Here is a 27,365-nt window from a genome sequence, read left to right as displayed (position 1 = left end):
GGGACATTAATGCATTCCTGGTGAAGTTGTGAATTGATACAACCATTCTGGATGCAATTTGGAACTACACCCAAAGGGCTTTAAAAGACGATCTGCCCTTTGATCCAGCCATACCACTGCTAGGTTTATAACTCAAAGAGATGATAAGGGAAAAGACTTGTATAAAAATATTTATAGTCACGTACTTTGTGGTGGCCAAATATTGGAAAATGAGAGGAACAAATTGTAGTATCTGTTGGTGATGGAATGCTATTTTGCTCAAAGGAATAATAAACTAGAGGAATTCCATGTGAACTGGAAGGACTTCCAGAAATTGATGCAGAGTTAAAGGAGCAGACCTAGGAGAACCTTATACATAGAGATTGATATATTGTGACACAATTGAATGTGGTAGACGTTTCTACTAGCAGCAATGCAATGATCCAGGACAATTCTGAGGGACTTATGAGAAGGGATACTATCTACATCTAGAAAAAGAAAGGTGAGAGTAGAAAAAGAGAAGAAAAACAACTGATTGATCACCTGTTTCAATGGAGATATGATTGGTGATGTAGACTCTAAATGATCACCTTAATGCAAATATCAATATCAATAATATAGAAATAGGTCTTGATCAATGATACATGTAAAACCCAGTGAAATTGAGCTTTGGGAAGAGTTGGAGAGAAGGGGAGGGAAAGAACATGAATCACGTTACCCTGGAAATTTTTTCTTAATTAAATACAATTTAAAAAATAATTTATCCTACAAAGAATATAATTTGCATTTACATAGCACTTTACATTTACAATATTTTTTACATGATGCCTCTTTTAGATCCATTACCTCTCTAGATGCATCAAATTATGGATAATAAAGCATTGTCAAACATGAAGGTCAAAGTTTTCCACTTAAGAAAGTAATTTTCTTGATAGAAAATTATTTAACATATATTTGAGTTATTATTTTGAAAAAATAGACTATAAGAAATTAGCTTTATAAAATAACATATTGAAAACAATCTATTGGGGTCTTGGACCTCTCCTTGAATAAGAGTTAATATTACAAAGGATTTTACTATAATGTAGATGTAAAAGTAATGAAACTAAGATGGGGATGTCAATGGAGTCAAACAGTTTTCATTCAGAACAGATATCAGAGAAAGCACAGATAATGTATGTACAACTATTTTCAGTCTTATTCCTTGAAAGTTGCAGAGGAATTTTAAAAACAAATCATCTCTTTACATTCACCTAGACTCTTTGTCTTCCTTGAGAAGGGTAAAGACTAATTTGAGAAATAAGCCATAACAAATCAAAAAACATTCAATAAGCACCTTTTACATACCAGACACTGTGCTGTGCACTGGCAATATAAATAAGTGGGGAGCAGTCTTTTCTTTCAAAGTCACTATCTCATAGGTGGGAGTTTTCTTAATTTTAAATAAGTTTTCTCATTTCCCCTTCATAAAGTAATTGATATGGTAAAGTTCTAAGGTAAAACCTAACACCTACCAGCAATGTAAATGATATTTGTCTTCTCTGTCTGTTTTCTCCAAAACACACACACACACACACACACACACACACACACACAATTGTATTTCAGATATTTATCTAATGTGGAAATTATCCAAGGGTGAAGAGAACTTGGTAGCTTGTCAAGTTCTGATTGATGAATTAATTATTTATGGGTCATGGAACCAGGATGAAAAAAATGACTTTTGGGATTATAGGAGATTTGAACAGTCAGACTGACAGATCAGACACCCAGACATCCTCTTCCTGGGCACTGGCAAAATGTAATGATTTGATGTACTTACTTTTGTGTGCCTGAAAATCTGTTACCCAATAAAAGAACTACATATCCCAAGAGTGCATTGACTTCCTGTCATTACGTACTTCCTGTAGACACAGAATAAAAGGTGTGGCTTTGGAGGCTCCCTCTCTCTAATGTAGAATCAGCATTGATGGTGGTGAGTGGAGTTAACTAAAAAATGGCTAACCAGCCATGGGCACATTGTCTTTATTTTGTATCTTCTTTATTCTTTGATTTCTAATGATCATTAATAAATCTCTTAAAATATACTATTATTATTGAGATTTAATTTTATTTTTTGCATTTGATAGGGGAAATGATGTAGGCTAAACTATTAGGTAAACCTTTTGCAGGAACAATGGTTAGGACTGATTTGCAAGAAGGAAACAAAGGATATAGATTACCTCAATGGTTATGAACAGAGTTTTCTATAGGATAATAAGTCACAGGTAACATGTCAACTCAACATGTCAATGTATGACCCAGTACTGTATGTTCTTCTCACAGAATTCTTGTATTATTATTTTTTGACTGGACATACAATATTTGTTCTTCTTATGCTAGGGAGTGGGCTACGTTTCTGGCAATTTCTAAGGTATGATTTCCCAGGGACCTGGAAAACTGGGGTGCATTGGGCATTCCACAGACTTGCTGGTATGGAAGCCCCTAATCTTCATATGCTGTTCCCACAGTAGTTTCCAGTGTTAAAAGTTGTTTGCGACACTAAAAGGTTACATTTTCATCATGTTTGCTGAACCAGTAAATACTAGAGGAAATACATTCCTTGCTCTTAGACCAATCTCTTCCTCATCAATAAAATGATACTTAAAAGTCTTGTACTACTTACATATCTGTGTTGTTCTAGTGAAAAAACTTAGTCAACCTTAAAGTCCTATAGAAATATCTTCTTTTGTTCCCATTAAGGAGAACTTATTTGCTTTTTATACATATAAAATTAATTACAAAGTAATTAATGAAGATACTGAGCCCCAAATAGTACCCTGATGAAAACTTCAATGTGACTTCCAGACTGCATTTTTACGTCTTTTTTTTTATTTGTTTTTGTTTCTAAGGACTTCATTCTTTTGTATCCTTTTGCCTCTGTATCTTTTATTGCAAGGTTAGAAACAGCACCTGGGGTGCCATTAGAAAAAAATAATAATTGTATGTAGAGTCACTTGAAGGGCTTCTGCTTTTCCTTTGCCTTGTGAGAAATTATTCAGAAAACCCACCACCTTCAGGCAGTTAGAGTCTATTCCAGTACCTGGGGACACTTAAAGGTGTTAGTTTCACAATCCAGTTTTTTAAGAAAGGACTTTTAGAAGAGATGTGGAGAGAAAAAGGTGCCTCCTCTAAGGAGCTGAGACAATTACTAAGAAAAGAATCACCTCAGAGAGATAGATTTTCCTGTAAATTATCAAGAAAAAAATGTTATATTTAGATATCTCTGTAAGAGAAGCATCCTAGTAACACATTAAAGTATTTGGATCTGGGGAAGTAGTTTGGAAGCAGGAGAAAGGGCAGATGATTAGAGAAAAACATTTGGTAGCGTTATGACTAAGAAAATATACCCATGGGTACAGTAATCTGCCTCTCAGCTTTTCTCACAGTGCAAAGTGGCCTGCTCTTGCATCATCTCCCTTTCCCATATTCCCACTTGCACAATTTGGCACATAGTGTTTCTCTGCCTGAATGCCTTACTATACCACCCCCCTAACTCCAGATAAATACTATTCTTCTACTATGGCCTAGTTCAAGACCTCTTTTTTCTCCCATGAAGCTGCTCTCCTTTTCCTCAGCTCAGAACAGTTTCTGCTAAGTTCTTGTATTTCTTAATATCATAAAAATTTAAATCTAAGAAGAACTAAAAGACTATTTAGTTTACCTTTCTTTTTCTTTCCTCCTACAGAGGTTAGGCATCTTGTTCTAGGTTACAGAGTGGCAATCAAGAAATAATCCAATATCCTCTGATTCAAGCCTCTTTCCTTTAGTATAGATGGTCTTGTATTTGTACTCCTTGCTTGGCAATTCATATACACCTCCCTATAATACTGGGTCTCTTAATTCTAATTATTCCTTTTTTTAAATATTCTTCCTCAATTATATGAAAAAAACAATTTTTATTCTTCATTTTGTAAAGTTCACACCTAATTCTCACCCACCTTGACCTAACCTTCTGGAAACAGCAAGCAATCTAATATAGATTTGACATATATAATAATATAAAATATTTCCCATATAAGTCATTTTGTGAAAAAGAACTCAAACAACGAAAAAGGAAAAAAAAATGAGGGAATGAAGTGAAATATAGTATTTCTGGTTCTGCATTCAGACTCCATCAGTTATTTCTTTGGAAACAGTTGGAATTTTTCATCATGGATTCTTGAGTTTTATCCTAGATCAGTATATTGCTAATGTTAACCTGGGAAAAAACACCTCACTACTAAAGTAGTCTGAAAAATCAAGTCTTTATTGGGAGTGTTCAAACTAAACTGACAGGATACAATCAAGTTAGGGAAAGGAATCATAGCCAGAGGCTAGAGTGTAAGGGAATGGGATACCTGCAATGGATACTAAAAGGATGGTCCCTGTCCAGGTGTGGGTCTTCTTGGGAAAGGATCTCTGATACAATGGGGAAGGCTACCTAAAACAAAAAGAGTACTTAGCATCTGCTTAGCCCCATCTAACTGGGATTGTCATTTATTTTATGGTTGTTTATTGAGTCTGAAAGTGCTAGCCTGAGATTTCCTTGGGGTTACATTCTTATGGGAAAAGGAACCAGTACTAGCTTTGGAGTATCCAGTTTTTCAGCTAGTCCTAAAACTTGGGGTCCATCAGATCTTACTAGGCTACAAGTTTGGGGTTTCTAGATTCCATATTGACATGGGAAAGAAATAATATTCAATATTTTGGCTGACACACAGAGTCAAATGCTAAAACCCACACAGGGCCAGAGGCTCTGGCACTCTGGCAACAGTATCTCTGAGAGGATCACTGTTCTAGATAATTCTCCAAAGAACAATAGAATTTGGGGGACTTATACACCATTTGGGGAACTAAGGGCAGGGAAATATAACTGATTGACATTACCATGGTTACAAGGTAATGAGAGGTCCAAATTACCTAATAGAATACAAATAGGTTTGAGAAAGAAACTGTAGCCAGAGACTAGGGTATTGGGGAGTTGTTTACTATAAAATTTAAAATAAATAAAATAATAAAAATATTATAATTTAATATATTTATTAATTATCATTAGAAATAAAGGAATGAAAAGGTAACAAAATAAAACCACATGCTCATGGCTAATCTATCTGTTAAAAAAGTTCGCTTACTACCATGGTTACAACCCAAGAAGCCAAGAGGGTGAGACCAGGGACTGTTAAGGTAAAATTTAGGGTTGTGGACTAAATATATCATATTAATGGTCTCCAGGGATTAAAATTCAATCCCAATAAAATACACAAGTCAGTTTGGGATCTTATGGTGGTTTAATTACAATAGAGGGAAGAAATTAACAAGAAGGAAAAGAAGGGAAGGGTATAAGATTTTCTCTGACCTTGATAAGCCGAGGGCCTTAGCCAAGGGGCCTTCTCAGAAGACTAAATCTAGCTAGGATTCCAGCCACAAGGCCTCCTCTAAAATGAGGGGCCTCCTCAGAGGATAGTGCCTTAAGGAGGTAAAGGAAAGGGGAAGTCAGCCTTAATCACTCACCAAGGTCGATACAGGAAAAATGCCTCACCTAAACCATGCTACAGAGCTACTTCCAGTGACCTCCACTGCCAAAGCCCACCAAACTGCAAGCATGCCAAATGCCACCAAAAGCTCCCAATGCCACAGATGTTGTGTTCACAGGAAGTGACACAAATTATATAGGCAGTTCTTTATATCACTTCCTCTATCTCACATGTACCAATGGTGGCTTAAGCTTTGCTTAGGACAGCCCAGGGGATCAGTCAGTTGTTTCTGATTTGTCACTTGCTAGCACATGGTGGTCATAGGCCTTCCTCCCCTACAGTTATTCCTTAATTGGGGATGTATACATTCCTTGGTTGCTAAAATTCTAAAGACTAAGCAGGGTGGAGTAAATCTAAAATTCACAGAACCCCACTGAATTTTATCCCTCTGTTTCCAGGAAGTACATAATGACAGGAAGTCAGTGGACTCCTGGGAAATGTAGTTTTTATAGTAACAGATTTTCAATTACACATTCCCACCTGATGATCATTTGGGAAATTAATCTCCCCAATTGATCATTTAACATAATCAACTTTTAAATTACAATAATTTGGGGATAAAAGGGAAAAAGAACAAATCAACGATTGCTAGGCAAATTGACAAAAAGCAAATTAGGGGAAGTCACCTTTGGTATAAGAGTATATATACAAAAATAAATGCATTCAACCTCACTTCAAATCACTACATCCCAAAGTTTACTCTGGATCTTCTGGTGCAGTGTGGTCTGTGCAGGCATCTTCATGGTGACTTCTCCAAACAGTTCAATTTCTGGATTCAGAGAGTTAGCATGTTTATTATCCTCAAATTTCTCTCAAAAGAATTTAAACTTTGCATAATAGGATAATTACACATTACTTACAACAGAAACTAAAAGAACGTTCCTGCACAGATGTTGGTCTTCTTAGGAACAGATCTGGTACAATAGAGGAAACTTCCAAAACTAAAAGATACTTCTTAGCATTTGTTTAGATCTGCTAGCCCCACCTAAACTGGGATTATCAAGTACTTTAAGGTCTATTATTCAGTCTGAAATGGCTAAATCTGGGACTTCCTTCCAGGTGAATTCTCAAGAGACAGGGGCAAAATTGGGATCTACTTATTTCAAGTTGACACCAAGAATAGCTAAGTTCTTGATAAATATTCACCATATAATGTTGCTGATAATGTGAACAATGTTCTCCTGGATCTGCTCACTTTATTTTGTGTCATTTCATACAGGGCCTTACAGATTTTTCTGAAATTATCCTTCTCATAATTTCTTATAGCATAATAGTATCCCATTATAATTATACCACAACTTGGGTGAACAAATTGTTTTAAATGATTGTAATGGAATATTATTATGCCATAAGAAAAGAATGCTCACAAAAATATCTGGAAAGACTTATATGAAGTAATGCAGTGAAATAAGGAGAACCAGGGGGAAAATTGTATACAGTAACAACAATATTCTACAGTGATCAATTGTGAATGACAACTATTTTCAGCAATGCAAGGATCTAGGACAAGTCTGGAGAGTTCATGATAAAAATAGATAAACAAACAAACAAAAAAGTACAATCCACTTACCATTATATAAGGAATTATTGGAGTCTGAATGCAGACTGAAGCATTCCATTCTTCACTTTATTGTTCTTTCAAATTTTTATCTAGCATAAGTGTTATGTGCCTTCTTTTATAACATGATAAACATGAAAATATGTATTGCAAGATATACATGTCCAAACTATATCATATAACTTACCTTCCCATAGAAGGGGAAAGTTTGGGGAGGAGGAGAACATGGGTCACAAAATGTCAGAAAATGATTAGTAAAATAAATATCTAAATTCACTATCTATGTATTATCTCACGAAATGTAAGATCTTTGAAAGTAGACAATTCCAAGTTGGCCTCTGTAACCACTATCACTTAATGCATACAGATTTATCTGTTTTATTTTTATTTTTTCTGACCACATGGAAACATATTTACTTCTTTCTTAATCTCATGGAGTCATTAGCTTCCATTTACCTAATTCTTATTTTTAAGAAATTATTTCCTTCAGTGATCTTTCATATATCCTTTTCTATTTGGCCAATTCTACTTTTTAAAGTATTTTTTTAACTCAATTAATTTTATGTATCTTTTTCCATTTGACCAAATCCTTTTTTTTTTAATTTAAAAAATCTTTATTTCAAGTACATATGGACAGCTGTGGCAGAAAAGGAACAGTGATAACAGGCACAATTGAAATAGCAAATTGTCTGGTTTTCAATTTATAGCATCAAGATTTCAAAAAAGTCCCAATTACCTTTAAAAATTCAACAAGTACTCAAAAGGATTATTGTTGATATTTCACAATTGAGTAATGTCACTTAAAAGAAACATGGATAAAGTTTCTGAAGAAAAGCCTCTTGCAGAACCTGTCAGATAGAGATTCCATAGGGAAGATCTCTCCAAATTGATCAATTCTGTTTTTTAAAGAGTTGTCTTCAGTGGATTTTCGTGCCTCTTTTACTAATCAACTTATTCTGTTTTGTAATGTATTATTTTCCTCAGTATTTTTGTACCTCCTTTTCCAAGCTTTTTACTCCTTTTTCATGATTTTTCCATATCACTCTCATTTCTTTCTCCAATTTTTCTTCTGTCTCTCTTATTTAATTTAAAAAATCCTTTCTAAGCTAGTCCATTAATTATTTTGGGGCTTGAGAGCAATTTATTTCTTCACTTTGATATATTCTTCTCAGTTTGTGTTTTAGTCTTGACTGTCTCCAAAAGAACTTTATATTTTGAGTTTCTTTTTTGTTGTTTTCTCATTTCTAGCCTTTTCATTTTCTTTTAACTTAAAAAAAAAAAACCAGCTTTTAAATTTGGACTCTCTTCCTGTGTGACTGTTACAAGGTCAGGTTCATTGTGCAGCTTCCTTCAGAGCTAGCTCTAGGGATCTATAAGTTTTCAGTTCTTCCAAGGTAGTATGAATTAAGGAGAGCTGTATTTAAAATTCTTCCAGTCTGTGCTCTGGTCTATCAGTAACCTTATGCAGCTAAATATTACCTCATCATTTGCACTATGACTCTGGAGTAACATTTCCATTTTCATACTAGGAGAAGTAAAAAAAACGCACCTTGCTTTATTGAAAACCCAGTTATATAATCACTTTCACAGAGTCAAAGGTGATACCATTATCTACGGATCAAGAAAAGACTCATTTACAAGGCAGCACCTCGGTTGAGATTTGAAGGAATGTCTGGTTTTTAAGAGGTAGAGGAGACAATGGAGCACATTCTAGTCACACAGGGACAGATATTACAAGGATATTCTTTAAAAGACAAAAATATTTCATCTTTTTTTTTCTTTAAGATCAAGGGGATCTTGTCCTTCTAAGTCTCCACAGCTTAGATTAGAGAGTCCCTCTTATATTGTTATTGTGCCTCCCAACTCTTTCAATCCTAACTGCCATTATTTCAGCAGTATCATCCTATGCACCAAAAAGAGATCCTTTTTGGGACCTTGATGCCCTAGGTCTGTGTTGACAAACCTATGGCAAATACAGATTTAGAACATTATTTCTTCATTTGAAAGTCATTCGTATCTTTTGAACAAGTGTCAATTAGGGAATGACTCTTTTATATAAATTTAACTAAATTTAAATAAATTTAAATTTAAATAAATTTAAATAGCTCCCTGTGTATTTGAGAAAGGAGATCTGAAGCAAAGAGATTTGCTCTAAACATTTGTTATTACTTCATTGTCTATGACAGCTTTTAATAAAATGCTATTTCCTTGATAATCTCTTTTAAATAGGCCTATTTTGGCTTTTGCTTTTTCTGAGGTCATGATTGTTACTCCCCTTATTTTGCTTCAGCTGAGAGCCCTTTATTTTAAATCTGTGTCATTGTTTCAAATATATCTCATAAAAAAAGTATTAGATTCAGATTTCTAATCGGTTGTGTTATACACTTCCATTTTATGTGTGAGCTCATCCAATTCACATGCAGTTATAATTGTTAACTATGTATTTTCCTCTATCCTATTTTATTCTTTTTATCCTTCTCTCCCTCACTTTTTATTCTGTTCCTGCTCAAAAGTCTTTTACTTTACTTTTAATAATTGCTTTTATCTACCCTCCCACTTTCCACATGTCTTATCCCCTTCACCTCTTATATCCCTATTCACAAAAGCACACATACACAAACACACACACACACAGATAATACCAGCATAAGTGAACCATGCCTTCTGAATATGTATACTTCTTCTAAATGCCTTAGAGTGATAAAATTTGTATCATCATTCATATAGGAATATAAACAGTTAAACCTTTTTTAATCCCTATTATTGCTCTTTAAAGTTTAACCTTTTATGCTTCTCTTGAACCTTGTGTTTTTACATCAAATTTTCTATTTCTCTTCTATTCCTTTCTCATCTTTTCATCAGAAATATTTGAAAATCCTGTTTTATTTAATATACATTTTTCCCTGAAGGATCAAGTTCAGTTTTTCTTGGCTATAAATCTAGCTCCTTAGTCTTTGGAAATAGCACATTCTAAGCTCTCTATTCCTTTTACACAGAAACTACTCTAAGGAAGAGATAAGGTGTTTTTTATATAAAGGTTGGACTGGATTATTTAAGAATAGGGTCACCAGGAATTTTGCAAAATTCCAAAGAGATGTATTTACAATTTATTTACAAAATATAGAAAGAGTGAAGTAAGGAATCAGAGAGAGGATAGGGTCAGATATCTAGCCTACACACAAAGTATTTTGCTCTGACCCCTGATTCAATCCATGTAGGGCTCAGCCGGAGAGGCTAAGAGGTGAAGACCTGAGGATGCAGGGATCCTCTCTCAAGAGGATAGGTGTCTCTTGAGGTTAGTCTCTTCAAAAAATCCAGGAAAGACATCAGCTTTTTTCACTCACCACATGTTAGTCCAAAGGGAGAGATCCAAGGAAAGTCTCACCAGTAAAGGTCTCAGGTCCAGTCAGCAGACTCTTCACCAACCTCCAATTCAAATTCAGAACGCTGAAGAATGAGAGCATTCAGAAGTCCCAAGCACAAAATACTCAAGAACTCTTCAAGATCTCCCCACAGGAAGTTGTAACTCCCTTTTAAAGACACTTTCTCTGGCATCACTTCCTGTGTCTTCCTCCACTTTTACATCAATTACAGTTGAAACTGTGCTTAAGACTGCCATGGGGTCAGTCAGTTTGATGGTAATTTGTCACCTACTATCACACATGTGGGTCACAGACCCCCCCACCCACTTGATGATTAAGTAGGATGTTACACTTTTAGTGATTAAATCTAAAAATGGGCAGGGGAGTTAATCTAATCTTCACATTACTAAATCTTATGTGATCCTCACATTTCTCTGTAATAATTTCTTTCTGGTTGCTTGTCATATATTACCCTTGATCTAGGAACTCTGAAATTCCTGGGAGTTTTATTGGGGGATATTTTTCAAGGTGGTCAATGAATTCTTTCAGTTTCTTTTTGTGGCTTCTGGATATAAGATATTGAAACAATTTTTTCATAATTTCTTGAAATATGATGTCTAAGCTAAATTTTTATCATAGCTTTCAGCTAGTACATTAATTATTCAATTATCTCTCTATTTTCCAGTTCAATATTTTCATGGGATATCTCACATTTTCTTCTCTTCATTCAATATATTATTGTTGTTTTATTGTTTCTTGGTGTCTCATGAAATCATTAACTTTCATCTGCTCAATTCCCATTTTTAAGAAATTATTTTCTTTAGTAACTTTTTGAACATCTTCTATTTAGTTAATTCTTTTACTTAAGGAATTCTTTTATTTAGCAATTTTTGTAGTTCTTTTCCATTTAGCCTATTTTGCTCTTTCAAGATTTTTTTTCTGCAGTACATTTTTGTGCCTCTATTACCATTTAGCAAATTCAGTTTTTAAGGTATTATTTTCTTCAGTGTGTGTTTATGTCTGTGCTTGTGTATGTGTGTATGTTTGTGTGACCTTTTGTCCTTCCAGATGTATTTTGAACTATGTTTTCTAGTTCTATAAGATAATAATTTGATAGTTTGATTGCTATGGCACTGAATAAGTAAATTAATTTTAATAGAATTGTTTTTTATTATATTAGTTATGTTCACCTGTTTATGTAATCCCTGTATTTGTCTTGTCAAGTCCCAGGTATTTTACATTGTATGGAGTTATTTTAAATGGGATTTCTTAAATGCTGATGATTTGTGTAGATTTATTTTGTATCCAGAAACTTTACTAGAGTTATTAATTTCAGATATTTTAATTGATTCTCTAAGTATACCAACATATCATACTCAAAGAGTGATAGTTTAGTTCCTCTTTGCCTGCCTACTTTGCTTGCTTCAATTTTTTCTTTTCTTATTGATAAATTTAGCATTTCTAGTGAAATATTAAATAATAGTGATGATAATGGGCATCATTGCTTCATTTTTGAGCTTTTTGGAAAGACTTATACTTTATTGCCATTGCAGATGTTACTTGCTAATGGTTTTAGGTAAATACTAATGATTTTAAGGATTGATCCAATTGTTCCTATACTTGCTAGTGTTCTTAATAGGAATAGGTGCTGTATTTTGTAGAAAGCTTTTTCTGCATCTATAAAGATAATCTTGTGATTTAGATTCTTGGCTATTGATATAATCAATTATGCTGATTGTCTTCCTAATATTAAAGCAGTCCTTCATTCCTCATATAAATCCCACTTGGTAATAGTGAAAGAACCTTTTGATATATATTGCTATAGTCTCTTTCTAGTATTTCCTTTAAACTTTTTGCATCCATATTAATTAATGAAATTGGTCTAAAATTTTTTTTCCTCTGTTTTTGCTCTTCCTGGATTAGTAACAATACCTAATTTGTGTCATAAAAAAGAATTTGGTAGGATTCTTTTTCTGTCTATTTTCACAAATAGTTTTTATACTATTGGGATTGATTTTTCTTTGAATGTTTGATAGAATTCACTCATTAATAAATTCCTTCTATCTTCTCTACTACTATGGGTAATTTTTATGAGTTACAAAAATCCTCTTTCCATGTAGACTTATGAATATTTTGACCTTAATGAATCCCTTAAATTTTCTTTTTCTTAATCATTTTTTTGGCTTCTTTGTTGTCTCATGTTTGTACTTCAATTTTTTTTTATTTAGGTCTGGCTTATTCCTCAGGAATGTTTGGAAATCTTCTATCTTATTGAATGACCATCCCCCCCCAAAAAAAAACAAAAGAATATACTCAGTTTTGCTGGATAGGTGACTCTGTGTTATAAACTCAGATCTTTTGCTTTTATGAATATCATATTCCATGCCTTTTGATCCTCTAATGTATAGAAGCCCCTAAGTCCTGTGTGGTCCTGATTGTAGTTCCATGGTATTTGAATGGTTTCTTTCTGGCTGTTTGAAACATTTTTTTCCTTGTCTTGATGGCTCTTGAAGTTAGCTTGTATATTCCTGGAATTTGTCATTTGAAGATTTCTTTCTGGATGTGATTTTTGAATTCTTTCAGTTTCAGTGTTTGAGGATCTCTTGGCAGTTATCTTTGATAATTTCTTTTAATATGATATCCAAGGATTTTTCTTGATCATGGATTTCAGGTAGTCCAATAATTGTCAAATTGTCTCTCCTAGATCTATTGTCTAGATCAGTTTTTTCAATAAAAGATTTCATGTTTTCCTCTATTTTTTTCATTTGTTTGATTCTGCTTTATTGTTTTTTTTTTCATGAACTCATTAGTTTCTAGATGGTCAATTCTGATTTTTAAGTCCTAATTTTCCTCTGCCAGTTTTTGGTTCTCCTTCTTCAATTGGTCCATTTCTTCTTGCATTATTTTCATTTCTTCTTCCATCACTTTCCTTTCTCCTTGCATCACTTGCATTTCTTTTTCCCATTTTTCCTCTCACTCTCTTAATTGGGTTTGACGTTCTTTTTGAGTTCTTCCTGAATGTGTCCAATCCACATTTTTATTTTGGGCTTTGAGTGTGTTTCCTTTGCTTTCACTGTCCTCTTCTGTGTCTGCACCTTGATTTTTGTCTCCATAAAAATTCTTTAGAGTTAGGTTCACTTTTTGTTGTTTGCTCATTTTTTTCTATCTATTTATAGGTAGGACTGGGGAGGGGTGATATGATGGTCTGAGGACTGAGAGCTCTGAGAGTGCCCTCCCCCTGCTGATTCAATTTACCCTTGAGATGCTGATAGCTTAAAGACTTGCCTCAGGCTTAGGTATAAGCTTTTGATTTCACTCTGATCTTGATCAGGTCAGGGACTGATCAAATTATATTCTCAGGCTTAGTCCCAAGTTTTTGGTTTCACTGTGTAAGTGATCCAATCAAGCACACCCTTGATTGTCTTATTTTGGAACTCTGCCCTGAATTTTAAGTAAAAAGATCAGTACTTAGTATTTAATACTTAGTACTATCATCCACTCCAAAGTGTGAATTAAGTCCTTGTCCCAAGACCAGACTAGAATTCCATGGCCTGGGGCTTTGGACTTCTTCACAGGAATGAAGTTTCAAGGAGTGTGAGTTGTCTTATATCTCTATTTGCACAGGCAGGATACCAGGATCTGAATGTTGGCTCAAGCATAGGTTCCTTAAACCTTGGACATCATATGTTGCTTAGGGGTATGTGGCTTTCTCTTGGCTTGCTCTTCCCTCCTTGCTATAGCTTCTTGCTGGATCTGCTAACCTCTCACCCAGTGCCCTAGATGTTTGTTGCCTACATTTTGTGTTTTTCTTTTCTAGAAAATTGTTTCACTCTGTCTCCTTGTTGGTTCTTTCACTCCTATATTTGTTTTGTGGTGATATTTTAATCTTGGTCAGAAAAGATTGTAATGGTGGCACAAAGCTGCTGAGAATCACTCCACCATTTTGAATCCATCCATGGAACTTCCTCTTAATTCATTTTTGAAGTCCTAGAAACTGAGATGAACTCATAATTTTCTTTGAAGTTATGCATGTATTTGGTTTGCTTTCACTGTCCCCTTCTTTGTCTGGTCCTTGCTGTTCTTTGTCACCATAAATTTTTTCTATGTTTAGGTTTTTTTCATATTTGCTCATTTTCCCAGGCTTCTTCTTTCCCTTTCCCTTTATATTAAAGGTGGGATTTGTTCTCTCAATAGGAAAGCCTTCTCTTAAATTTCAGCTCTTCATTGCGACTATTCTTATTTCAGTTTCTGTGTGTTTGCAAATTTTGGTTCTTCTAAGGTGTTATGACAGCCTATGGGTTTGAAGCTCTGAAAACCACTTCCCACTGGTAATCCACTTACCATTGAGACTACTGATAGATTGGTGAGCTCAGAGCACTGTGAGTTACCAATTGCTGGGGTTTAGAGTCTTGCTCTGGGCTTGATCATGTCAGACACATTGTGGACTACCTTGGTGTGGGGTTTGAAACTTTGCCTTGTTCTTTGACAAGACCTAATTCTGTCTCAGTTCACACAGGTTAGCCCAGTTTACTGTAAATAGTCTTGAGCTGGGATTCTGGAACTCAAAACAGACCTGTTATTTTATGGGATTGGCATGAGGTTGCACTGCTATTGACTTAGGTATGGTATCAGTGTCAGAATCAAAAACTGGAACAGTAGATGTGTTTGTGGGGAGGGGGGGTCTTGCTGTGGCCTTGCACTGCTACTCCTTTGTGTAGCCCCTAGCTGACTATGCTCTTCTCTCACCCCAATGAACCAGGCCTTCTCTGACTACCTTTCAAGTTGTTCTCTGTATGAAATTTTCTTCACTCCATCTCCTTGTTGACTCTTTCACTTCAATATTCATTTTGAGCCATTATTTTAACATTGTTTGGAGTGGATTCTCATGGTGATTTGAGGTTTCCCTGCTTCTACTCCACCATCTTGGCTCTACCCTTAAATTTATTTTCTAGTATTATTTTGCATATATATATATATATATATATATATATATATATATATATATATACAATACATATTTCCATGTTTGTCATATTGTGAATGAAGACATACATTGCCTACAATAGAGAAAAGTTGATCTAGGATCTATGGGGAAGACAAGTTCCTTTTGTGATGGATCATGAATATTTCTCTTCTCTGAAATTGCGAACCACAAATGCTTATGGGCAATGGAGTTACAAATCACTATTATCTATAAATATTGTCAACAATGGATTCGGACCCATATAATCTCTTTCTGAACAATTAGACTGATAAGTCTAACCTCTTATTGTCTCTGGGCTTGGAGCTACCAAAGTTGCTGCTAGTCTTATTGCCAATATTGCTCCTATGTAGATTTTCCCCAAGACCCATCACTTTTGCTACAGCATATGCTCTGAATTAATCCCCTCCATGTTGTCAAGGATTTTTCTTGTCAACTCCCTAAGATATCTTTGGTAGGAGGGGAGGGGGAGGGAATGTCTCATTCTAACATCTTTTTGGACTGATACTACAAAATTTTCTTTGATGCATCATTTACAGTTTTTTGGAGATGAATTTTAGGAGAGTTTACCTGGGTTCCTTTCTGTACTATACCAGCTTGACTCAGCCCTACCTTTTCTCTATGTTATAGAAACCTTAGAGAGGTACTTGGGGTCATTCTTTGAAAAATTGCTGGAGAGATGACTGTAGAGAGTGAAATAAGAAAAAAAAAGATTTCCACTAATTGAAAGATTTTACCATTACTGAATTATTTGCTTTCTACTTTGTCAAAGCAAATAAAACCTTCATAAAGGACCAATTGGTTTGAAGCCATATATCATAGTAAAAACATGATATTTTCTCAGATATTTAATATTTTATTTTTTCAATTATATGTAAAATATTTTTAATATTTTAAAAATGTTGACTTATAAATTCTCTTACTCCTTCCCCCCTTCCAGTCTCCTTCAAAAGGCAAGCAATATTATAAAGATTATACATAGGCAAATATGCAAAGCATTTTTCTATATTGATCATGTGAGGAAAAAAACACAAACTAAAAAGAAAGTTTAAAAAGTCATAAGTCCTTCAGGACTGTCTTAAATTATTGGATTTTTTAAAGTAAAAATCAGTCACAGTGGTTTGACACATTTCACTTTGTAAGTGTTCATGTAAGTCTTTCCAAGTGTGGGTTTTAAAATCAATAATCAATAACTAAATATTATATTTTATAAAGTTTTATTAATAATAACTAAAACAAAAGAACTGACTCACTTCAGCCTGGTCACAGGTCCAAGAGAAGAAGAGGGAGTAGTTACAGCCACTTAAATACAATCATGCAAAATGCCAGGATGCAGGAAAAGGGAGTTTTGGGAAATACTAAAGGACTTCTGGGGGATGGAGTCCAAAGGCTCAAAATCTCCATTTATATACAAGTTTTCCTTATAGTATTCTGCTTCAAATACACTAAACTTCCAGTCATTCCCAGATTAATGGTAATCACTTCAATTTGCAATTCTTTGGCACCACAAAAAGAGCTTTTATATGTATATGTGTATACACAAACACACACATATACATATACATATGTATGTATGTATGTATGTATGTATGTATGGTTGTAAGGATTAGCTCTTTGTTGCAAAGCAGGAGATCCTCCAGGACAGAAGAAGGGCCAAGATTCTAGGACCTCTGAAGAAGGCAGTTTCTGGCAGGCAGTTGCTTCTCTGTAGGAGATGGAGCTAGTGGAGTTGCTCTGTACAAGAAGACTTTTAAGCTGCCAGGAGACTGGGACTTTCCTTCAAGCATGTTTTCATCTTCTGGAAGTGGTAGAGAGAGTGGTTAACACTTCAGAGAGGTGGACTGTGTGAGTGAAGCAATTTCTTCCCTTCCTGTTCCTGTGTGCTGCTACTGATTTCTACTGGGACTTCTGCCAGACCCAAGAGGACATCAGTCTGTGAGACTTCCTTTGGCCCTTGTTCCTGTACCTATGAGCCCTTCCCTAATTTTAATATAGTAATTAAGGATTAATTAGTATAGTTTAGAAAGTAGTTATTGGGGTCTAGTAATTTAAATTTGGGGTTAAGATCAAATCTTCCCAATTCCCTTCCCTTCCTTCCCTTAGATTAAATAAAGTTAATTATCTTCATTTATCTATGTGCTTATTATTCTATATACTATTTCAATACTTAAATATGTATATGTAGAGAGGGTATTTTCCTTTTTATTTTTTATCTCTGAGATACACATGTAATAGTCTATTGATGGGTCAAATGTATGTACTCTTTTTTACTCCCTTAGACATATATACAAATTATTCCCCAGAATCAATTTTCCTACATCCCTTCAAACATGTTTTTTTTTTCCTTTTCTGTAATGTCAGCTAATATTATATGTATGAAGTGATACCTCAGAGTTGTTTTAAATTTCAATTCTCTAATAAATAGTGATTTTTAATATTGCTATATATAACATTGTTTTCTTCATCTGAAAATTATGTATTGATATCCTTTGAAATTTGATTCAGTTTTTTTTTTTTTTGAGAAATGAAATCTTTATGAACCCAACTAAGGGTGTATTTTATGAGAATAAGATTCGAGCACTCCTCACAAACTCCCAAATAGTCCCCTCTAGTATAAAAGCTCTTTTATGCCTTTTATTTTAGATAACTTATACAATTCTACCTCTCCATCTCTCTTCTTCAACTTCATTCCTCTTTTGCAATCTGTAATTTTATTTTAATATTTTACATATCCTGTCATATTGAACTCATACCTATGCCTTGTATCTACTTAAACTTCTTAAGTACAATTCTTAAGAATTTACAAGTATCATATTCCCATGTAGGAATACAGTTTAAACTTACTGCATTTCTTATGGTTTCTCTTTCCTGTTTCTCTTTCTATGTTTCTCTTGAGTCTTCTACTTAAACAATTTCTATTCAGTTCTAGATTTTTCATCAGGAATGCATGAAACATACCTATTTAATTAAATATCCATTTTCCTTTGTGAGATTATAGACACTTTTGATAGGGAGATTATTCTTGGTTGCAATCCTATTTCCTTTGTCCTCAATAATATCATATTTTGAGCCTTCTGACCCTTTAATTTAAAAGCTGCTCATATTTTATCCTTAATGCAATGCCATGGTTTTTAAGTTATTTCTTACTAACTTCAAGAAATACTTTCTCCTTGACCTGGGAGTTCATGAATTTAGCTATAGTATTCAATTATAATTTTACCCCAACTTGTTAATCCATTCCCAATTGATGTATATCCCTTCAGTTTCCAGTTCTTTACCACAACAAAAAAAAAAGCTGCTATAAATATTTTTGTACAAATATGTCCTTTCCCCCTATCTTTGATGTATTTAGAATATTGATGTAGTAGTGGTATTGCCTGATCAAAGGGTAATCAGAGTTTGATTGCCCTTTGCACATGATTCTAGTTTTGTTTTGTTTTTTGTCAGAATGATTTTATCAATTCACATCTTCACTAAAAATATACTAATTTCCTGATTTTTACCAAATCTCCTTCAATACTTATCATTTTCCTTTCTTTTCTCATATTAGCAGTACAATATTTATGTGACTATTCTGTTTCAGATGTTCTTATTTGCTTCATTATTTTTGTGTCAAATTTATGAAAATAGTGACTCATTTTAATGATTTTCTCACTAATCTCATTTATTTTTACAATTATAGCTGCTTTTTAAGCTCCCTTAGGAATTCTTTTTCAACCTAAAACCAATTCACATTTGTTTTTAAGGATATAAACATGGCAATTTTAACAATATCTCTTCTTCTGAGTTTGTGTTTTGATCTTTCTGACCTCATAATAACTTTAGACAGTAAGTTTCTTTTTGTTGTTGCTACTTCCTGATAATTTTTATAGACTTTTATTCCATTTCATGTAGTTTTTGTCTTTCCATATCTTAATTAGTTATTTAAAAAAATTGTTTGAAGGGGAGCTTCAGAGGTGTAGGGTGAATTCTTACCTTTTCTTTACCATCTTGTCTATGCTCCTCCATACCTGACATTTATAAAAAAAAAAAAAATTAAAGCCATTTCAATTAGTCTTCTTCAAATCCATTTACTTACTTTTGAAACACATTTAAAATAATCATTCTCTTGTGGTATGAGTATCAGAGACAGAGAATGCATGAATTCGTAGCTTTCTCTATAAAAAAAAAACAAAAACAAAACTTGGATTACATGATGTTTAAGATTCCTTCCAGATATCACATTCTGTTATTTGGTGCTTGAATGGTGGTCCTTAATAATGTTGCTTCTATTAATGCTCAGTTATCACTTTATCACTCAAAAGATTGCAAAGATGGGCAAAGGGATCAAGCCTAGGTGTCTTTGACATACTACCTACAGTTAGCAAAACCTTCAGTAATATAGTAAAGTAGCTTGTATATAATAAGGAGTAGAAAAAACTCATGGTTACTAAGTTATAACTAGACTGGGACTAAAGAATCTTATTTTTTAGATAAAAAAACACAACTATGTATAAGTTGGCTATTGAAATATGGGGAGTGGGAAGATGACAGTCTTTAACTTCCCTTCAGTAATGATGGAGATATGACCTAGATGATATTACAAAAAACTGGTTGAATGACTAATCTCAAATTATAGCCATTATTGGCTTTTTGTGAACTTAAAGGAATGTCTTTAGCTAAATAACCCAGGGACCTTTCCTTGTCCTTGTAATGCTCTATTTTTAATGACTTGAATAAAGCCATATAAGGTATATCAGATAAATTTGAAGATTGCATGACACAAGAAGGGATACCTATCATTCTGGATGGCAGAGTCAGGATCATAAAAGTTTTTGATGGGCTAAATCATTGGCCTGAAACAAATAAGATAAAATTGAATGTAATATGTTGAAAATTAATAGGGCCATAAGAGTATATGTTTTGGTTTGAAAGGAACTTTAGAGGTCATCTAATACTAATACATCTAATATTAAAATGTATATCTAGCAATTACAAAATGTGGGAGATAAAACTAGCAAGACTTTCTTTGAAAAAAGGTCTACATTTGACTACAAAATGTAGTGGGATTCTTAGCAATGAGATATGCTAAACAAAAAAACTTTAAGATAAGAGAAGAGATATTTTTACATGGACAAGAAGTCATCTCTTGGAGAAACTGCCTAAAGGAAGAATTGGGGTAAGGGAAAGGAAAAACAGAGTTCTTAGGAAGGAAAAGAGGGTTGGAGGTCCAACTGAGCAGTCAGTTTTGACTTGGGAAAGGAGAGGAGAGAGGTAGATACCCAGAAGTTAAGGAGAAATCTATTCCTTTGAAGATCTATTGTCCCTTCTGAACCCCTGAATACCTCTAATCAAACTCTTCATGACAGCAGTCTAAAGTCCTCATTTTCCAACTTGATATCCTTGCCACCCCTTCCATGCTTAAACCCCAATAAATCATCTGTTATCCAAGATTTAGGTCTGTCTACAAGGTCTGTCTATTCCTACTGTCCACTAGCAGTAGCAATTAGAGAAGAAAAAGAAATTGAAGATTTAAAATTGGCAACGAAGAAACCAAGCTATCATTTTTTTTATGGATGATATGATGGTCAATTTAAATAATCTTAGAGAATCAACTAAAAAGCTAGTGGAAATAATCAGCAACTTTAGCAAAGTTGCTGGATGCAAAATAAACCCTCAAAAACCATCAGCATTTCTACATATTTCCAACATAACTCAGCAACAAGAGTTAGAAAGAGAAATTCCATTCAAAATCACCCTAGACACTATAAAATATTTAGGAAACTATTTGCCAAGACAAACCTAGGTATTTTATGAACACAACTACAAAACACTTTACACACAAATAAAAATAGATATAAACAATTAGGAAAAAAACATTAATTGTTCATGGGTAGGATGAGCTAACATAATAAAAACTGATAATCTTACCCAAAGTAATTTACTTATTCAGTTCCATACCTATCAAACTACAAAGAAGATTTTTTTACTGAACTCGAAAAAAAATTATAACAAAGTTAATTTGGAAGAACAAAAGATCAAGAATCATGGGGAATAATGAAAAAAGAAATTATGAAGGATTGGGGCTTAGCTGTACCAGATCTTAAACTATACTAGAAGGCAGTGGTCATCAAAACAATATGGTCCTGACAAAGAGACAGAAGGGAGGATCAATGGAATAGACTTGGGGTAAATGACATCAGCAAAATAGGAAAACAGTATGGGATAGATTAGATTTAGATTGACAATTCACACCCTATACCGAGATAAATTCAGAATGGGTTAATGATTTAAATAAAAATAAAGAAACTATAAGTAAATTAGGTGAACATAAAATAATACACTTGTCAGATCTATGGAAAAGGAAAGACTTTAAGACCAAGCAAAAGATAGAGAATATTACAAAATATAAAATGAATAATTTTGATTACATTAAATTAAAAACTTTTTTGTACAAACAAAACCAATGCAACCAAAATTAGAAGGGAAGCCACAAATTGGGGGGAAATCTTTATATCAAAAACTTCTTATAAATATCTAATTACTCATATTTATAAGGAGCTACATCAATTGTTCAAAAACTCAACCCATTTCCCAATTGATAAATGGGCAAGTGACATGAATAGGCAATTTTCAATAAAGGAATCAAAACTGTCAATAAACACATGAAAATGTGTTCTAAATCTTTGATAATTAGAGAAATGCAAATCAAAACAACACTGAGATTCCACCTCACACCTAGAATGTTGGCTAATATGACAGCAAAGGAAAGTAATAAATGTTGGAGGGGATGTGGCAAAATTGAGATGTTAATGTATTACTGGTGGAGTTATGAATTCATCCAACCATTCCAGAAGACAATTTGGAATTATAACCAAAGAGCTTTAAAAGACTGCCTGCCTTTGACCCAACTATACCACTGCTGGGTTTATATACCCCAAAGAGAAAATGAGGAAAAAGACTTGTACATAAATATTCATAGCCATATCCTTTGTGGTAGCAAAAAATTGGAAAATGAGGGGATACCCTTAATTTGGCAAATGGTTGAATAAATTGTGTTATCTATTGGTGATGGAATGCTATTGGGCTAAAAGGAAAAATGAACTGAAGGAATTCCACATGAACTGGAAAGACCTCCAAGAACTGATGCAGAGTGAAAGGAGCAGAGACAGGAAAACATTGTATGTAGAGAGGGATATACCATGGCACAATTGAATGTAATAGACTTCTCTACTAGCAACAATGCAATGATTCACAGCAATTCTGAGGGATTCATGAGAAAGAATACTATCGACATCCAGAGAAAAAATGGTGGAAGTAGAAAGAGAGAAGAAAAGCAAGTGCTTGATCACGTCATTTGATAGGGATATGATTGGGAATGCGACACATGTAAAACTCAGTGGAATTGAGTGTTTGGCTATGTGATGGCAGGTTAGAGGAGGGGAGAGAAATAGCATGAATCATATAACAATGGAAAAATATTCAAAATTAATTAATTAAATAAATAAACTTAATTTGAAAAAAGAGTTGAGGAAGAAAAAAGGAAAAAGAAAGAAGGGGAAAAAAGAGAGATCCAGAATGAAGGAAACAAATTATCCACCACAATACACTCTCCTGTTATAATATATTCTGTCTTTCTCAGGTCAGATCTAGAGTATTCTATTCAATTACTAATGATATATTTTTGGAACAATATACAGAAGTTGTGGTAGAAATAAATATTCATATGAGATCATTAATGGAATTTTCTTTGACAAAGACCAAGTATAGTTCCAACCACTTAATGTCTCTTTGGAGCCTAGAAGATAGTGTTTTTTGTTGTTGTGGTAGTGGTTATTTTTTACAGAGTGACAATAGTCAAGGAGTCTGGATTGTTTAGGAACAGTTTATTCATGTATCAATAAACAATGTCTCATGGGGAAATTGTTAAATGGACTCTGGGAAAGGAGGGTAAAAATACATATCATTTTGATATTAATGGATTTATAAATCTATCATCAAAGATAGGGCCTGCTGATAAATTTCTACTGTTCACAGTCATAAGAAAATATATTTGTGAAGCTTTCCACTGGTCATCCAACCCTCCCCAAAACACCCATTTAAATCAACAATTTAAGTAGTTAGGTGATTAGATACTTAATTATTTCACATTTTTATATACTTATTAATAATACCATACTCTTTACTTAGATCTAGACTTGGATATGAGATAGACTTCAAGAAAACAGAAGTAAACTTGATGAATTAGTAAGTCAGTAGTGGGCTAAAATGAGTGAAATGTGCTCTACATTAATGAATGAATGAATAAAAAAGCAATTACTCTACTGGTTCTATCATAATTAGTAAGTTTCTTCTAGTAATAAAGTGCATGTTCTTCACCAAGTTTAACATAGGGGTTCTACCCAATATTCTAGAAACCTTCCTCACTTTTGACTTATATGTAAGAGTACTGGTGAAGTACTATCAATATTCAATTATCATCCTCAGAAACCTTTGTTTTTATGATAAATCCACTTAGTTTGTCATGAAATTGGTGACATCCTTTACTATTTTTTTTTCTTCAAGGTACCTCATTTTTATAACCAATGCAGTCACATCATTTGCCTTTCCACTGCCCTCTATATAATGCACATCTTTTTTTCTTCTGAGATAGTGTCCTTCCAAGTCTCAATGCCATTCAGTAAAACCAATAAAATGTATATTTATTAAGAAATTACTACGTGCCAAACACAATGCTTATTGTTAGAAATAAAAATGTAAAAGTGAGGACAGTTGCTGCCACCAAGGAATTTACTTTTTAATGGAATAGAGTGAGGCTACGTAATTTTCTAATTAATGCTATGGCACTCTCCCTTGATGTTTGGCTATCCATACATTTATCACTATCACTCCTAAAAATATGTATTCCCAGAGGCAGACAAGGCCAAGGCTGGGCCGCCACCATTGCCCTTGCATAGAGCAGAGTGAAGCATCAGGGTGTATAGCTGTAGTCACAGCCCATGCTGCCATAGGCCAGTGTGGCAACACCTCCTCCAAAACCGTGCTGGTCTTCCTCAACTTCATCTTCTGGGCTACAACAGGCATCCTGTCCTACAAGGCAGCCTATGTCTTCATCACTTTTGGTGACTACAACCATTTCTTTGAGGACGTGTACACACATCCCCATAGTGGTGATCATAGCTGTAAGAACCCTTCTTTTCATCATTGGGCTAATGGGATGGTGAACCACCATTGGAGAAAGCCAGTATGGACTCACCACATTTGTCATCGTCCTGCTGTTGATTTTTATTACTTAAGTTGTCCTAGTGGTTTGGGGCCATGTTTACAGGGGAAAGGTGGAAAGTGAGGTTGATGGGGCATCCAGATAGCGTACAAGACCTATGTTGGAACCTCTCCGGATGCTGCCAATCGGGCCATTGACTACGCACTAAGCAACTACACTATTGTGGGATTTGCAGTTCCTCAGACTGGGAGAATACAGACTATATCAAAGAAACAGAAAACCAGTGTCCTCAGTTGTTGCAAGGCATCCTCCTGCTGCCTGGAGCTGCAACGGCAGCCTGGTCCATCCTGCAGACTCTACTTAGAGGGCTGTGAAGCCTTAGTTATGAAGAAACTCCAGGATATTCAGTAGTATGTTATTTGGGCCACATTGACATTCCCTGATATTCAGCTTCTGGGCATGCTCTGTATCTCCAGCATATTGTGCTTCTCATCACTGGAGGGACCTACGCCTAGAAGACAGCCCCTAAGCTCTTTAGTCTTGTTTCCCTTCACTAGAAGCTAGATTGAGTGAGGCTTCTGTACTCACTTTTCTGTCTCTGTAGACCTAGCTAATGCGTACCTTGTACAAACAGAAACACCTTGAATGGACAGCTGTTATAGGCACAGAAATGTGGCTTACCACCATCCCACCAGCCCCTGAAACTGTCCTCCTGTGCAACTACATGTGTTGTTTTTTTTTCAACTATGCTAGAAAACATTTTTCTTAAAGGAATCAATACTGTGTATTGATCCCAACGCAGAAGAGTGGTAAGGGCTAGGCAATGGGGGTTAAGTGACTTGCCCAGGGTCACACAGCTGGGAAGTGTCTGAGGTCAGATTTGAACCTAGGACCTCCCATCTCTAGGCCTGACTCTGAATCCACTCAGCTACCCAGCTGCCCCCTAGAAAACATCTAATTCCAGAATCATTTGATAGTCATGGTAAGCTAGGCTTTAAAGCTTATACCCACTCAGGTGCCTCCAATAGGAGTGCCATCTTTGAAGGCTTCGATTAGTGGGCTCATGACCAAGGAGGACAACCTAGCCAACTGCATAAGGGGGCCTTTCACTAGTGTCCACTTTTAAACCTATGCATTGTAGTCTAGTTTGGTTGAATTTGTACAAAATGTCTCAAACTAGAAACCTAGGGCATCTGTCTTAGTTCTTCTGCATTTAAGGCATCCTTAGTGTTTTTTAAATAAAATCTGGCTTTTCAGGAAAAATAAAAAATAAAAATATGTATTACATACTTTCTCCTCTCTATTCTAGCCGAACTTCATCAAGCTCTTCCCATACAGACAACAGATGAACTATACTTATTTATGGAAATCCTGCTCTTCTTTTTTACTTCCTTATCTCTGCTAATACTATTGAGATTTATTCAGTTGTGAATTCTTAAGAACTCTCAAAAGTATTCATTACTTAAAAAGTAAAAAACCCAACTTTTGTTGGTTCATTGTTAGTTACTAGATAAAATCCATTGTTTTTAGCCTACACTCCAATATACTTGTCAATATTCCCTCAACCTACTTTTTCAGTAGGTAGCTTTCACTTTTCATGTAAAAATTACTTTATGCTGTATCCAAACCCCAATTCTCTGCTTGTCATTCCTCAAATAGAACTTGACAATTCTGATGTCAAAGCTTTGCTCACACCATATGATACCCTGTTCAAAAATATCCTGTCCATTATCCCTTCCCATTAAAACCTACCTATTCTTAGAGCTCTTCCTTCTTTCAACTACATATATGTACTCCCTATGTGTGTAGTTCTTTACCCTAGTATAATGTAAAATCCTTGAGAGAAGAGACTGTCTTACTCATTTCTTTCATCTCTGTTATCTTCATGATAGGTGTTGAAAATAGTAGTTTATTAACAAGCCTTTTTTAACTAGATAGATTAGTGAAGGAGGCTTCTTTAATTTTGACATGAGTTACAAGAATTTCAGAATCAAAGCAAAATTATTTTAAGTTATCCATTTGAACATATAGTATATAGCTGGGTAATTAGCAGATCATCTGCTGTTAACATTTTAAGAACATTATTATTTGTAATTAAATTATTACAGAAAGTAAAAATTATTACAGTAAGTAAAATTGTTATTTGTAATGGATTATTTCTTTACATTTCAAAAACTGATAATGCTAATCTGATAAAAATAAAAGAGCCATATAGACTTTTAATTAGAGGATCTATGATCTGCTACCCATTTGGCATTGAGAAAGTCATTTAACTCCTCTGGGTCAGAGTTTGCTTCCCTATAAAAGAAAAGATTGTGCTAGAGAGTCTCCAGGGTCCCATCCAACTCCAAGTCCTATGATCTTCTAATTATTATTATCTCCCTGGCCCCTACATCATTCTATAATTATATCTTTACCATCCATGGCATGTCAAGAAAATAATTGATGATAAAGTGTTAAAAATCTCTCTAATTAGTCATTGTAAATGAAAAAAAAATATCCCTGCTATATCAACACAGAGATATGAAAAAAACATGTACCTGTACAGCTAGTCATTTTCTGATATGCTGCCATCTTGTGGCACTCTATACAGCTAACAGTTCTTGCCTTTGCATTTTGACAGTTTTCTTAATAGCATTCTCTCTAATCTTCTCCCAAGTTAAAGGTAGCATTTTGATAAAAAGGGATAACAGCAATAAGCAACTCTAAAATACAATTCTCTTCAGTT

The 27,365-nt window shown here is 34.4% G+C and overlaps 1 protein-coding gene and 1 pseudogene across 2 annotated transcripts in view; both read left to right on the top strand.

Annotated features, from left to right (window-relative positions):
- Positions 1 to 27,365, top strand: part of CSMD1 (CUB and Sushi multiple domains 1) — a 2,624,761-nt gene that overhangs the window by 926,172 nt on the left and 1,671,224 nt on the right. The window lies entirely within an intron of this gene.
- LOC130458358 (tetraspanin-3-like) lies at positions 17,968 to 26,674 on the top strand (annotated as a pseudogene).

Source organism: Monodelphis domestica, chromosome 1, assembly GCF_027887165.1.
Source record: "Monodelphis domestica isolate mMonDom1 chromosome 1, mMonDom1.pri, whole genome shotgun sequence".
In the NCBI taxonomy this organism is placed as follows: Eukaryota; Metazoa; Chordata; class Mammalia; order Didelphimorphia; family Didelphidae; genus Monodelphis; species Monodelphis domestica.
Note: the sequence above shows the minus strand (reverse complement) of the source record. Positions and strands in the feature narration are given on the sequence as shown.